At 39.9% G+C, this 16,788-nt stretch overlaps 1 protein-coding gene across 2 annotated transcripts in view; it reads left to right on the forward strand.

The window, feature by feature from the left end:
- Positions 1 to 13,796: 13,796 nt before the first annotated feature.
- Positions 13,797 to 16,788, forward strand: part of LOC137429811 (uncharacterized) — a 53,848-nt gene continuing 50,856 nt past the window's right edge. Inside the window, exons 1-2 of one of the 2 annotated variants that reach the window (XM_078779881.1) lie at positions 13,797 to 13,875; positions 15,154 to 15,236. The gene's annotated coding sequence lies outside the window, so the exon portion shown is untranslated. The remainder of the gene's footprint in view (positions 13,876 to 15,153; positions 15,237 to 16,788) is intronic. The other variant, XM_068120080.2, reaches the window with a different exon arrangement.

A 16,788-nucleotide genomic window follows, 5' to 3' on the forward strand; every position in this document is an offset into this window, starting at 1 on the left:
CAGTTGTAATATTTAGAAAAATAAAACTTTGTGTTAACGTCTGTGTAGACGGACCTTAATATGAGTCTATTATTTCGTAAAACTGTGATTATTTTGTAAATAAAGCACTAATTAGCATACTAGTATACCATAGACACATGTAATCATGTTATGAATAGTTCTATCATGATCTATGCCCTTCAAAACATGGGTCTAGACACCTTCATTTTTCAATTATCTGCAATATTGGCTGAGATATGTCAAAAATCGTTTTTTTGATAATGGCAGCAGTAATTTGCATAAAAATGGTATGTGGGACATTTTTCAGCTTGGGGCCATAGCTAGTCATTTTCTACACATTCTTTCCAATCTAGAAACACTGATTAGAAGTATATCTCCGGGGGGTGCAGGGGGACCTAGTCTTCCTACTAGACTAAAGGGTACTGCAGCACGATCGGCGGTGCCGTTTCCTCTAAACTGCCGTCAAGGCCCCAAGCTGCTGTTGAGTGTTGTTGCTGCTGTGGCCGCCGCTGCTGCTGCTGCTGCGGTGGACGTCGCGCTCTTTGCCAGGACTCGTCTGACTCAACCACACAACTGAACAACATGCCTGCTTCTTGCCCAACTCTCTTGCTTGGTCCAACTTTGGCGAGCAAGGCGACGAATAGCAGGCTTTGTGCTTCCCTGGACGATCTCTTTAATGTTCTCTCTGGATGATCTCTTTAGTTGATCTCTTTAATGTCATCTCTGGATGATATCTCTGGATGATCTTTCTCGTACAAGAATCGCTGCTGGATCATCTCACCTCTCTCAGGACCTTGCGCGCGCGCGCTTTTTATAGCGCCTCCAGCGATCAAGCCGCCGGCCTTTAGGACACGCCTGTCGGTGTGCTCACCTCGGCCCTGATTGGTCGGCACGGCCCTCTAGCTCCGCCATTGATGACGATGGGCGGGCACGCCTTTCTTCCCCGACCCGAGCACATGTTCAATGGTGGTTTTGGAGGGGATGTAATTGGCAATCGAGGCTTGGCAATGATGAAAGGGGGGTGTGAAAGGAATCTACTCTATTTCACTTGGTGCAATGGAGTGTCATCTTAATGGGAGACAAGGCCTTACCCTAATACACATAATAAAGATATAACTATCAACCAGGGGGAAATCTATGATTGGCTGACGTGTATGCTTTATGGACTAATTATGGGACGCCCTTTGACCTTTACACAACACTGGAGGCAGGAGGGTCCAGAATCAAGCAATATTAATAAACACACAATAAAAAAAAATACAATCCTCATATCCGCAACAATATGATCCTTCTGTATGAAACAATGATCCTTCTAACCTTATAAACCGTTTAACCTTTCAGTAGACCACTCACCTTCTATGATCCTACATCTAATATACTTTAACATTGCTTGTCTCCACCATTTTTAAATTAAAGCCTCCATTAGTTTGGTTGTTAGGGAAGAGGGGGTTAGCCCCTTAAAATCCCTAGCCCCTTTTTAACTTATCTCTTATACTTATATTATATATCTTATCACTTATACACTTATATATATTATCACTTATACTTATACTTATATTATGACTTTTATATATCTTATCACTTATACTTATATTATCTCATCACCTATACACTTATATCACTTATACTTACATATATATATATCTTATCACTTGTACTTATATTATATATCTTATCACTTATACTTATACTTATACTTATACTTATGTATATATCTTCTGTATCTTATGTATGTATATACCCATAAGGGAGACTATCAATTCCATTTTCTAAAATATACCTCTTATCATCAAAAGCTCCTAATGCTTTCTTATTGATCTCTTCTGAATATAATTGATGTTTATAACTTCTTCTTCCATTAATCTTTCGAAACTCTTCATTCTTTGATGTTAAACAATTATAATAATTTTCAAAGTTTATTGTTTCTTTAATAACATTTTTCTTTATACCTTTTAACTTCTTAACAGTCTTTTCAACGTTATTCACAATGTATTTATAAGCATAAGCCTTTGACCTCAATCCCACAAATTCACTCATAACATTTCCTCCTAATTCGTCCTTAAACTTCCCAATCACCTTTTTATTTTTAGAAGAGTACAACTCACTCTTATCATTGTAATCACTAGTGTCATAGGTATCAAGGTCCTCTTTCATGTCTGAATAAACATCATCTGTTAAGATTTTTACAATAAAACTATCTGTATCCATATAAAGTAGATTAATATCATCTTTGTATCTTTTCTTCAAGTTATTATAAAGGTAATCATACATTAAAGACTTTGATAAATCAAGTATTGAGGTACCAATGTAAATAGGTTTATCCATAACAACATTTTCTCTCATCAAATGTATCGTACAAAAGTTTTCCGAAAAAACTTCTTCTCTCATAAAACTCGGTTTATTAATTAATTTTGATGCTTGTTCCCAAGATGTTGATAGTCTGATATTTTGTCTATTTCTAACATTCTCCATCGTTTTTCCAAATACGCTGTTGTTCATAAGCTTATAAAAGTTTTTCTCAAAATCATTCTTTGATTTAATCCTGCATTGTGTGTTAAAATCAATGTACTCTTTTAACCAATGACTCTGATTAAACTTGAGAATTCTATGTATCTTTTCAACATGGAGACCCTCTGAAATACATTGTCTCAAATTCCTCTGATGGATCACATAATTTTTCTTATCATACAAGGTAGTAAGAAGTTTCTCTGTTGATTTACCCTTTATATTGGAAAAAAAAAAAAAAAAACCACCTTTAGAGGCCATTTCTCCCCGCAAGCGGGGGTTGGCCTTTTTCGGGAACCGTGGTTGTTGTTGTTTTTCGGTCCCCTTTTTGAAGCAATGTTTTACGGCCGGATGCCCTTCCTGACGCCAACCCTTTTTGCCGCCTTTAACGACAAGCAGGGAATTATTAACCCTTTATATTGAATAAAAACCACCTTTAGAGGCCATTTTTCCCCGCAAAGCGGGGGTTGGCCTTTTTCGGGGACCGTGGTTGTTGTTGTTTTTCGGTCCCCTTTTTGAAGCAATGTTTTACGGCCGGATGCCCTTCCTGACGCCAACCCTTTTTGCCGCCTTTAACGACAAACAGGGAATTACCAGTGAACTGGTACTCAATTTATATTGAATGATCTTTATACTTTACTTTATATTGAATGATCGTTGATAATCACTTAACCACTCCTTCTTTGGAATTTCCTTTTCACATGCGAATGGAAGATCTTTGTGTAGGTCATGGAGTTCCTCTGGATATTTCAAATCAACCTCATAATAATAACCGACCTTTGAATCATCCAATTCAGCCTGTGAATATGTACATAGATCCTCAAAGACTTTGTTGAAATTATTTTCTTTTACCCATTTCAATCCACCATATGGAAGAGCCTGAGACATTGCCCACCCATACAAGTTATTCGCGTCATAGTACATCAAGTAGGAGCTCTCTATCGTTGAATCATAATTCGGAAGATATTTGTTATTTGCTTTAGCATACCTTTTACAACATATCTGTGAAATTCCACCTCTCTTTGCCTTTTCAATCATCAGAAGCATATCAACGTCAGTTATCAAATCCAACGCTTTGCTTGTCATTTTCAACATCGCGCTCCAAGCCAATCCAGGAGCAGTGTAATAGTGAGCAGGATCCAATCCATATCCAGAATGACAGATTATTCTGAAAGCCTCAAACACATCAGCTAGAAGAAGGACATCAGTTTTCAGATAGAGATCATGATACTCACCAATATTATATTTTTCCCAAACATTTTGAGCATGTTTATAATCATCACCTGAAATATTTGAATTATTTAGAATGTTATAGAAATTTTCTTTTGAAGGGAGTTGTGTTTCATTGAATTTCTCAAATGAGTCCATATAGTCATAGGGATAAATTCCCTTTTGTCTTTAAATTCCCTGTAAATCTATATCTTTAAAGTGTTCTTTTAAACATGGAAACTCTTTTAGATTTTGAACCAAGTTAGCCAATGGACTTGCCATGAATTTAAATGTATCAAGAAATCTGATCTGCGTAATAGGAGATGTATGAATTGATTTCGAGAATGAAATGTATTTCTGATCTGTGTTAGGAATTGCCGAAATGTGTCCGGGCGTCTTTGAGAGTTCATTAATAAATAGATGTGTATCATAATTAGCGTTGTTATGAAGAAAGACAGGAATGAAAGAAGGGAGTTTATAATTAATATTACAACTTTGATGAGCTGGACCTCTATATTTACCAGTGAGATGACAATGATCTCTAACCTTTAAACCTTCATCAATTTTCTTCTCACAAATATGACAGATGCTATTCGGATGCTCAAATTCAGTTTCTTCTTCTTTTGTTAGGGGGTTCATTGGTTTATTGGTTTCTCTCATTATCTTGGATAACCGAACACAGTCTTTTTCTAGTCGTTGGACAAACTCCTCTGGAGCATTTGGACCTCTATACTCCTCTAACTTGTTATATTGATCACAAACAGATGATTTTATATAATAACAAAAGCCACAAGGAATATGTTTTTGATATTTGTTTGTGTATGATTATTTTGGGTCTGGAGAAGTAGTATCAATTTTTTCTAGAATACTTTCAAAATCAGCATATATAACATATGGATGTTTCATCGTTTTCTTTTCATCTTTGAATGAGATATTTGAGCCTTCTTTAGGCATATTGATTACCGTTGATTTATGTTCACTACAATACTCTCAGTGTTTATCTAATCTTTCTTGTGTATGGAAGAAGTTAAGACAATGCAAACAAACAAATATTTTATTTGTCCTTTCACATACTTGTGTACGAACCAATTTAGAAAGATCTTTGATGTATACATAATGCGAATTTCCCTCTAAATTAAAATATAAAAGATTAACATGACAAGATTTATGATCATCAGTAAGTTTCAGAACCCGAATGTTGTTTGTTTCTGTTAGACCATAAACATTAACTGATAAATTATTCATCTTTTCAAATTTAGGAATATCATTTAAAGCCATAGGAAACTTTAGATCTTTCGTATTTAATGTATTCTCATATTTTTTATAATTACTAACTCATTCAACATGATCAGCAGCAGGATGTAAATGTGCCAAAATAGACCAGAGAAAACATTTAATATCTTTATTTTTGATATTGATAACTGCTTTTCTATTTTTGATAACAGTAGGTAAATCAATGTAAGAAGAAGCTTTTAGAGGATCTGATTTAAGAATATGAATGTCAATATATACTATCTCATCTATATTCCAACCACTTCCAGTAATTGTATGCTCAAGTTTTTGTTCTTGTTTGATTAGTTGGTCATAGACTCCTGTTGTTTTAAAATCTTGATATGAAGATATAAAGTGATTGGGTGTTCTCATGTAAGCTTCAGTGAAAATAGGGCCTTCGATTGGATCTACTTTTGAGTTTTTCATTAATATACCCATATAAAACTTGATTGGTTTTAACTCAATAAGAGTCTTTTCAATAAGATCTCGGACAGAGTGTTTGATGGTTTGCACAGCCTCAACAATTGAGGGGGGGCCAGGAGGATGAAAGTCAAATATGCGTATTCTGATATGTTTTTTGAAAGCTCCATCAATGTTCCTGATAGTAAACACTTTTGATGTGTGTTTGTTTGTTTTAAGATGTTCTTTAAACCCCTTCTTGAGGCCTGATATTTTACAGACCGTACAATGTTGTCTTTTGGGCGGAGCCGGAGGTAGTGTCTTGCGTATATGTTTTTGTGTTTTATAATGTTTATTAATATGTTTATAGTTCTGCTCACAACTCTCACAATAAGTAGAACCCATACTATTTATATAGTAACAAAACTTCACTATATACTAGTTATCTTTTACTTAAAATAAAACATGAAAAATTGAAAATAAGAGTCAGGAAACTCAATTATATTTGGGACAACATATTCATATGATTCTTGGTTAGGATGTGATATCTATAACTAGTCTTCTTCATATCCTTATCACAAAGATCACAATGTTCCATCTCTTCTTCTTTATAACCGTTAAGAACATTATCTAAATGATGCTTTGTTTGATTATGTTTCCTTTTAATAAATACTCTAATTAGCTTATTACAAGGTTCACATCTTATCATATTTTTTTTACTCTTATCAGATGTATTAATAGCATGTTTAATGGTCCAGACATGAACATCATATCGATTGTACTGTTTATCACAGGCGGAACAATAACCAGATTTCATGTTATTTATATAGTGAGAAACTTTAAAAGAGAATAGATCGCTTTTTGAGTACAGATCAAGAGTAGTAAATTTTTGAGTACAGATCAAGAGACTAGTAAATTTTTGAGTACAGATCAAGAGACCAGTAAATTTTTGAGTACAGATCAAGAGAATAGATCACTTTTTGAGTGCAGATCAAGAGACTAGTAAATTTTTGAGTACAGATCAAGAGAGATTATAGAGAGATTATAGGGAAGAATGGCAAATTTTTGGGTACAGATCAAGAGAATAGTAAATTTTCGAACTGAGAATAGTAAATTTCCAAGTTCTAATCAAGAGAGATTATAGAGAGATTATAGGGAAGAATGGCAAATTTTCGAATTGAAGAGTCTACTTAATAGGAAGAATAGTAAATTTTTGATTTCAAGAGAATAGATCACTTTTTGAGTGCAGATCAAGAGACTAGTAAATTTTTGAGTACAGATCAAGAGAGATTATAGAGAGATTATAGGGAAGAATGGCAAATTTCTGGGTACAGATCAAGAGAATAGTAAATATTTGAACTGAGAATAGTAAATTTTTGAGTACAGATCAAGAGAGATTATAGAGAGATTATAGGGAAGAATGGCAAATTTTTGGGTACAGATCAAGAGACTAGTAAATTTTAAAGTACAGATCAAGAGAATAGTAAATTTTCGAACTGAGAATAGTAAATTTTTGAGTACAGACCCAGAGAGATTATAGAGAGATTATAGGGAAGAATGGCAAATTTTGGGTACAGATCAAGAGACTAGTAAATTTTTGAGTACAGATCAAGAGAGATTATAGAGAGATTATAGGGAAGAATGGCAAATTTTCGAATCCACGAGTCTACTTAATAGGAAGAATAGTAAATTTTTGATTTCAAGAGAATATATCACTTTTTGAGTGCAGATCAAGAGACTAGTAAATTTTTGAGTACAGATCAAGAGACTAGTAAATTTTTGAGTACAGATCAAGAGAATAGTAAATTTTCGAACTGAGAATAGTGAATTTTTGAATATAGGTCAAGAGACTAGTACATTTTCAAACCTACTTAAAAGAGAAGAGTAAATTTTTGATTTCAAGAGACTAGTAAATTTTCGAACTGTGAATAGTAAATTTTCGAACTGAGAATAGTGAATTTTTGAATATAGGCCAAGAGACTAGTAAATTTTCGAACCTACTTTCAAGAGACTAGTAAATTTTTGAGTGCAGATCAAGAGACTAGTAAATTTTCAAACTGGTAGAGACCATCAAACCTACTTAAAAGAGCATCCTTCTTCTACATATCATCTGGCAGATCATCCTAGACCCACTCAAACAATGATCCTTCTACCCCTGTTCAAGCTTCATTGAGGATATTGAAGATCATGTGATGTAAGAAGGCTTTATTGAGGATATTGAAGATCATGTAATGTACGAAGGTTTTATTGGGGGTATTGAAGATGACGTTGACTTATGGCTCCGCCAATGCTCAGTCACTAATACAAAAAAAAAAAAAATCAAGAAATAGGGACAGTTTGGAGAAACTTTTTATCCCATATTTTTTTTCATTTTTACCGTGGTTTATATTATGGGTGCATATTATGTGCATCCATCTGAGCTATCAATTTAGCAATAAGTTGGAAACTCAGGATTGTTTCTTGATTAATATTTTTTTGTATTAGTGACTGTCCCTATTCACCCGTCAAACGGGGTGAATATGGACAGCCATAAAAATCCTATTTATTCCTATTTAACCCATATATGGGGTTAATAGGGACTATAAGTTGCTTTTTAAAAAAAACAAGAGAACACTTTCAACCCAAATATCAACAAATCAGTATGGTTATCAATTTTCAGCGAAAAAAATTTCTGAACTTTTTTTCAGTTTGTGTCCCTTTTCACCTTGCTGTCCCTATTCACCCCATTCCACGGTACTCTCAAATCAATGATCAGAATTGTGTGACATGCTCACCAAATGAATTACTTGCCAGATTTCTCTCTTCCATTTACTTTGAAACTGAAAAAAAATCTTATCAGAGTGAGAGTGTAAAGTCGGTGGGTATCTTGGTCATGCATCAGAATCCAGTGATTCAAACACAAACTTGAAAATTTACTAACATTCTTTAGATGTTGTGGAAAATTTAAAATGCTGGGCACCGTATTTTGTTTCAGACGGACTGTTTGTCCTGTTCGATCGAAATAACTTTCGAGGAAGTGGGCACTGCATAGCACAGTGGTGCCGGGTGTTTAAACAGTTATCAGTTATGACCAAGAGAGAGTACTTATTTTGACATTTATTTTCTATTCCGGATCTTTTATGCCGGTGCAGGTATTGAAGTAAAAATCAAACAGCGGCCTATCATGAACTTGAGTTCAGCCAAACTACTTACCGATGAAATGTAAATTTTGATCCTTTTCCCGAGATATTGGTGCAACCAAATGCTGCACATAGTGGCATCCTTGAAAAAAAATCACACTTCTGGCGAAAAATGGCATAAAATATGTCAAAGTACGTTGAACACCTTCTGAACGAACTGACTCGTTTCAAGTTTCGCGGGGCGGCGGGAGTGTCACACCAACATGGCCGACAGACTGCTTCCGGTGACTTCATTAGCTCGCGTGGGAGCGATAGACGCAATGCGAGTCCAGGTTAGAGGATTCTTAATCATTACTGATCATTATGTTTGTTCTTATGTCTTTCAAACCGTGTTCATTGTTGAAGTTGCAATAAACCGCCAACTGGATTAACAAAGAGAACTGCTCTTATTTATGAACACGGTGCAAGTTGACCAAAGCCACGATGCCTGCTGTGGGATGCCCAATCGCCGGATGTGACTACACCACTGAAGACCTCAATCCTGCTATCGTGGCCGCACTCATCACTGCCCACAGTGCCATACACGCCCCTGGACATGCCGTGAAGGTTGAAAAAGTCAAAAGGCCCACAATTGTCGCCGCTGGCTCCAGTGAAGAGTGGGCTTACTTCGAGTCACGATGGTCTGAATACGTCGATGCAACCAAAATCACTGGCCGCGATAAAGTAGTGCAGTTACTATAGTGCTGTGACGAACCTCTGTGCAAGGATCTAACAAGATCGACAGGTGGTAGCCTTTCAAACAAACCCATCGAGGTGGTAATGGCAGCCATTAAAAAAACTTGCTGTTTGCGGAGAGAACACTATGGTTACCAGAGTAAAAAAACAAACAAAAAAAAACTATGGTTACCAGAGTAGCACTACATAATATGCGTCAAGACCGTGATGAGACAGTGCGCACCTTCGGGGCCCGCCTATGTGGTCAAGCGGGAATATGCAAATTCCTAATCAAATGCCCTAGTTGTGATGCGGAAGTTAACTACACAGAAGCGATCGTGCGTGATGTTCTTACACGAGGAATTGCTGACCCTGAAATCCAGCTTGACCTCCTTGGTGACCAGAACCAGGACATGATTCTGGAGGACGTTTTCCAATTCATTGAGGCTAAAGAATCTGGCAAACGGTCAGCATCTACACTACTGGACACACACTCAGTGGAAGCAGCTAGCAGCACATATCAAAAGGCCAAGCAAGTAACCATCAAGGACAGAAACGACCCATGCTCCTACTGTGGCAAAAAGGGACACGGGAAGAGCGCCCCAGCCCACGTTCGCAAAACAGAATGCGCGGCATATGGTCACAGATGTGGGCATTGCAATCGCGATAATCACATGGAGAGTGTATCTCACAGTAGGAACAAACCCAAACGCACAAGTACCTCTTCTAATAACAGTGAAAATGCTGTGTTTGATACCTTATGTACTGTCCACATATCAGAACAACAGTCAAATGAAACTCCTAACATATCTGGGCATGAATGTAATGAGTTTGATAATATTATTAATTCGGTTCGATCACGCAGTGAGCCTTCCATCACCCTTGATCACCATGTTTATGACAAACTCTCTAATACATGGATCAGGAAGGGTTCAAAACCTCAACCATTTGTTAGTGTGACTGTCAAAATCATGCGCGAAGACTACGCAGCCCTTGGCTTTGACCTTTCCACTCAGACCATGACTTGCCATGTCCCCGCGATGGCAGACACAGGGTGCCAGAGTTGCCTTGCTGGTATAAAGGTCATCCACTGCCTTGGTTTGCGCAAATCTGACCTCATCCCAGTACCATTAGAATGCGCACTGCCAACAATGGAGGCATCAATATCCTTGGGGCCACTGTACTCCGCTTGTCGGGAAAAGACAAATGGGGTCAGGCTGTTGAAACTAGGCAATTGACCTATGTCACAAAAAGCACTGACATGCTCTTCCTCAGCAGAGAAGCCTGTGTCGCCCTTGACATCATCCCGGATAGCTTCCCCAAGATTGGTGTAGACCTGACAGCACAGCAGCCGGACGCAACAGCAGTCTTACAGGAAGACCCCACTGCAGCGTGCCGTTGCCCTCAGAGTCGTCGACCCCCACCACCCCCGACAAAGCTGCCGTTCCCCGCAACTGATGCTAATCGCATGAAGCTACAACAGTATCTCATTGAATACTATAAGTCAAGTACATTTAACACTTGTGAACATCAAACATTGCCTCTAATGGATGGCCCACCCATGAAACTGATGGTGGATCCTAATGCTGAACCAGTGCCACACCACACACCGGTACCAGTCCCACTACACTGGCAGGATGTGGTCAAAGCTGGGATAGACCACGATGTACAGTTGGGTGTGTTTGAACCAGTCCCCATTGGTGAACCCATCACCTGGTGCAATAGAATGGTTGTCTGTGCAAAGGAGAATGGCCAGCCATGCCGCACCGTTGATTTCCAGGCCCTCAGCGCTCATGCTACACGGGAAACACATCACACGCCATCACCCTTTCATCAGGCTAGATGGGTTCCGAACGGTAAGAAGAAGATGGTCTTTGATGCGTGGAACGGTTACCACAGCGTGCCCATCTGCAAAGAAGACCGGCACCTGACCACCTTCATCACACCCTGAGGAAGATACCGCTATAAAACAGCCCCTCAAGGGTATATTGCGTCTGGCGATGGATATACAAGACGTTATGACGAGATCGTGTCTGACATCCCCAATAAGACCAAATGCGTTGATGACGTCTTGCTATGGTCTGACTCGCTGGTAGACAGTTTCTTCCAGGCTGTTCAGTGGCTTGACACCTGTGGACAGAATGGAATCACCCTGAACCCTGACAAGTTTGTGTTTGGCGAAGATATAGTGGAATTTGCTGGGTTCGAAATAACTCCCAATAGTGTCCGTCCTTGCAGGAAATACCTACGCGCGATCCTCGATATCCCAACACCCAAGGACATCACAGATGTACGTTCTTGGTTTGGACTTGTCAATCAAGTGTCATACGCTTTCAGTATGGCTGAGAAGACGTTGCCGTTCCGGCAACTACTTAAACCTAGTACACCGTTTAAGTGGGATGAGCACCTCCAAGATGCATTTGAAGAGTCGAAAGCTGTCATTGCCAGTGAGATCGAGGAGGGTGTCCGGATATTCGACCCAAGCAAGCCCACGTGCCTCGCTACAGACTGGTCCAAGACTGGCATTGGCTTCTGGCTACTGCAGAAACACTGTACCTGTACCAACATAAAACCCTTCTGTTGTCACACAGGATGGAAAATCACACTCGTTGGCAGCAGATTCACCCACCCTGCTGAATCACGTTATGCACCAGTTGAGGATGAGGCCCTAGCAGTTGCTGATGCCCTTGACAAGGTCAGATACTTTGTTCTGGGATGTGAAGACCTCATAATCGCTGTTGACCACAAACCTCTGCTCAGGATCTTTAATGATCGAAGTCTAGAGGACATCTCAAACGCTCGACTTAGGAACTTGAAGGAGAAGACCCTGCGATACAGGTTCCGGATGGTCCATGTGCCGGGGATTAGACATCGCGCCACAGACTGCATCTCACGACACCCTACTGGAGAGCCTGTGAAACTGACCCTCACTGACGATATGGCGTCCATTGATTCCACACCCATCATCCTGACGCATTCCAAAACCCTCCTGAGTGGCTTACGTAGATCAGCACCAGAAACTCCCGACGACTATGTTTCCACGTCTGCTATGTCGTTCCTCGCCTCACTCAGCCTCAAATCTGTAACATGGGACAGGGTTCGAACCGCAATAGCGAGTGACAATAACATGCAGAGCCTTGTTGACCTTATCGAGTCAGGTATCCCTGAATTCCGTCATGAGCTCCCTGGACCCCTACGCGAATACTTCAAATTTCGAGATCGTCTACATACAGTTGATGGTGTCATACTCAACGAGGATCGTGTCCTTATACCACCGTCTCTCAGGGACGAGGTGTTAGCTGCTCTGCACGCTGCCCATCAAGGGGTCACATCTATGACTGCGAGAGCCGAGTCTTCCATCTTCTGGCCTGGCATCGCCCCTGCCATTGCGGCCCTTCGTGCTGGGTGCTACCATTGTAATCGAATTGCGCCCTCCAATCCAAGTGCACCACCCACTCCTCTGACACCACTCCACCGCAGCCACCTGCTACGTTTCCTGTTGAATCACCCAGGGTCAACCGGAGCCCTTCTGGCCACCATCAGCTCTTTGATGATGCTACATACCCATCTCCGGCTAAGTCATCGCAGGTAACTCGGCATATCACTGCAGCGCCTCCAATGTCACCTCCTCAAGTCAGTGGTCCCAAACCCAATACGGTTACCACACGCCCTGCGCTTGACAAACCAGCTGCTGCACCCAGACGGTCTGGCCGAAGCACTAGCAAGCCTGCCTGGCACTCTGACTATGACATGTGATTCTGGCATTGACCATTACTGACTGTGTTTGGTTTCTGGTTCACCAGTTCTTCAATTAGCTTCAAAGTTAGTTACATATATTCTTCATATTCTCAGTCTTTGTCATGCCAAAAGACACACATACTTGTTATACACTTATATTTTCCATGCCAAAGACTTGGGGGGAGATAGAGGATTCTTAATCATTACTGATCATTGTGTTTGTTCTTATGTCTTTCAGACGGTGTTCATTGTTGAAGTTGCAATAAACCGCCAACTGGATTAACAAAGAGAACCGGTCTTATTTACAGGTTTTTAAAAAATACGTCCGTGAGTGCCATGAATGAAGAATATAGGAGTTTGGAGGAGACGGAATGGGCGTGTGCGGAGGGGTGGGGCCAAAATGCAACAAGTTTGCGTACATAATAAATCTATGCCTAAATTAATCCAGTAATGCAGCAGAGAGCACCATCTTCAGGAATAACCAGCGACGGTGCACGTGACTCACAGTATCCAATCGGAAATCCGTAGCGTTGCCAAAAACAAATATTTGAAATATCAAACTAGTTAAAGATTCATACAAACTATTTTAATATCATATTAATCTTTTTTTTAGCTCCATTATTCACGTTTCTTTATATGTTGCCAAAGGGTTGGTTATTGCGGCGTCGCATTAGGCAGTGTATAAACATCAAGATGATTTGTTTGTGTCGTTTTATAATACCTTCATATTTTACACCTTATTGAAGTGTTTAACTTTAGCTGAACAAGAATAAAACATTTAACGATAATACAGAGATGCATATAATGAATCTAGTTTGGAAATGCCTGTTAATTAGTGTTGCAGTCGCGGAAGTAACGTGTTTGCGGAAGATTCAAATCAATTGCGCATGCCGGGAAAAAAAGGAGGCCGTTTCATCAGGTTCGTCGACATTGCAATTAAAAGATGTTGTGATTTGGACTTATAAACCGGTTTTTATATTTACACCTTGGTTTTAGTGTTTTATTATGTGGTAAAATGTGTTCATCGCACGTGTAGCAATCTTGGTTTTTATAATAATACGTTTGAATTGAAATGTTTTCCGAACACCTGCGTAAAATCGTGCTCATGATAATCCAGTGCGCACCTGTTCTTGGTTCCCATGTGATTTGCATGATCTTGTACTTTTTTATTTCAATAATTTTCAACTTTATTGTCATTATCCGCTAAAAATCAGACGAGGGTGGTTGTTGTCTATCACTCAGAGTAGTTAGTCATGCATGGGATGATCTGGAAAGGTAGCGGAATCTGCGCAGCACACAAGTCAAAAATGTCATAGAAAACCAATACAATAGGACACATCCCATGAAAATCCCATACCATAGGAAATTGGACCAGTAGGATTTACTGGTTTCAATAAGGAAAGTGAAATACTGGACCAGTAGAAAATACCAATAAATAACGATGTTATTCATAGAATACTTACCCTTCGCGGTCAACTCGGTGCGAGGCAACTCTTGTTTTTGAAGTTGTTTAAAAAAAAAAATCTAATATGGCTGCCAGACCACGTGAGCGATGACATCATAAATCTATATTCTCTAATATAATAATTGTTAATTTGTTGCGTAGATCACGCTCAATAAATTTCAAACTGATTGGACTAAGGGTTGTCCCTGTCGAATTATGTCATAATAAAGGAACCAATGTCATCGTTAACAACACTTATTCCCCATTCGTAGTTCTTTACAATGAGCCACGTTTCAATTTTTTCCATGGAGGTGTAACGCTTTTTTGGGGGGTTTTCCAAGATGGCGTCTGTACCACGTGACCATTGATGTCATAATTATCAGAAAATTCTACAGGAGGATGCGCTTCTATAGTGAACATTTCGTGTCCATCGATGAACAGTTAAATATTTTTATTTTTTCCATACTGATTGGATCAAGCTAACCCTGCTCTAGCAGGGAAAATGGCCTTAAAATGCCTGTTGTTGTTGTTGATTGGATCAAGCATTGTACTTGTCGAATTATGCCGTCATAATGAAGGCACCACTGGCATCATCAACATATCTTATTCCCCATGGGGAGTGCTTGGCAATGAGTGATGTTTCAAGTTTTCTACATCGAGCGGTTTTGTAAATAGTGGTGTAACGTTTTTCCAAGTTGTCACCCATACCACGTGACTGATGACGTCATAATTATATATAAAAACATCCTACAGGCAGAGGCGCTCCTATGGGAAAATTTTGTGTCGATCAGACGAAGGTTGCCAAGAAAATGAATTTTTAAACTGCAGACACGCAAGTACGTGTGCACGCACGCAACCGATCGCTTAACCCTGCTTTTCGCTTCGCGAGCGCATGGTAACAATTAGGTCAATTGGACCAGTAGGAGACCAATAGAATAGCAATATATAAATGAACAGGATTGTAAATAATCATTTGACATATGTGGGAAAATTACATGCCCAGATTGGGAATTGAACCCAACTCCTCGTGAATCACACCATTGATCTGACATCTGAGCTACCTGGCTTCTGGATGGCAAACTACATGGCTATAAGTCAATTCAATATGGAGCTGTGTGTTTTGCGTTTGTTTATAACAAAATATAAAGAGAACGGCACTCGATGGAGAGCATACCGCCACCAGATGAACAGTTTACGTTTTGTAGACCAGAAGATTACAATACAGAATCGCATTTAATCAAAATCATCTATCCACAACTTTTTGAGATATCCTGCTATAAATTGGTTTTGGCCCTATCTCCCAATGGTGAAGAATCACTGAAAAAATTATACTAGCCGGAACCGGATCCGGATCTTCGCCAAAATTGAATCGATTCTTCCTTGTCACACACACAACCTGTCCAATAAGTTTCGTCCAAATCCATCCATAACTTTTTGAGATTTTTTTTTTTTTTTTGTATACAAGACCCTGGTGTTGGGCTAGCGGCTAGGGTGCCAGCTTAGGATCCAAGGATCCTGGGTTCGAATCCCGGTCGATCGCTGAATTAGCGCCAGGGGGGTTGACTCAGCCTGTCATCCTTCCGAGGTCGGCAAATTGAGTACCAGTACACTGGTAATTCCCTGTTTATCGTAAACAGGCGACAAACAGGGTTGGCGGCAGGAAGGGCATCCAGACATAAAACATTGCTTCAAAAAGGGGACCAAAAAACAACAACAACCACGGTCCCCAAAAAGGCCAACCCCCGCTTCGCGGGGAAAAATGGCCTCTAAACGGTGGTTTTTATACAAGATCGAGGCTCGTGAAAGAGCTAACATTAATCACACCAAAAGTCAAACCGACACACAAAAAACAAGGGGAGCGGCAGACAAGATGGGGAGAGAGGGGGAAGGACACAAACACAACATTTGAGAGCAGGGACATCGGGAGTACTTGGGGGGGGGGGGGGGGGGGGGGGAGGGGAGAGGTATAAAACATATGAACACTGCAAGGACTCTGGGGTGAATTAGCGGGGGTAGAAAAGATCAAGGTTTTGGATGGGGGAAGATAAGAGATGGTGGTGAACAGCTGTTTTAAAGACCTGGAGGGAGGAGTGGGATTGAAGGGAGTGGGGGAGTTTTTTCCAGAGGCGGGAGAAAAGGGGAATGAAAGAGTGAAGGTGAGCAGAGAGCCTAGATTTTGGCAGTTTAACCATAAGAGGGTTGCAGGCAGATCTTGTGTGACCTGAAGGAATATTGGGGGGACAGAGCACAGAGAGAGCTGGGGAGCAAGGCCGGAGAGGAGTCGGTAGAAGACAGAAAGACCATCAACCTGCCTGCGGTGAGTGAGTGAAAAGACCCTTGGAGTTAACTTCATCGCAGGAGATTCCAATGATTCTGAAAGCTTTGGCC

The sequence above is a fragment of the Myxine glutinosa genome, chromosome 6 (assembly GCF_964187855.1).
Source record: "Myxine glutinosa chromosome 6, kmMyxGlut1.1, whole genome shotgun sequence".
Classification (NCBI taxonomy): domain Eukaryota; kingdom Metazoa; phylum Chordata; class Myxini; order Myxiniformes; family Myxinidae; genus Myxine; species Myxine glutinosa.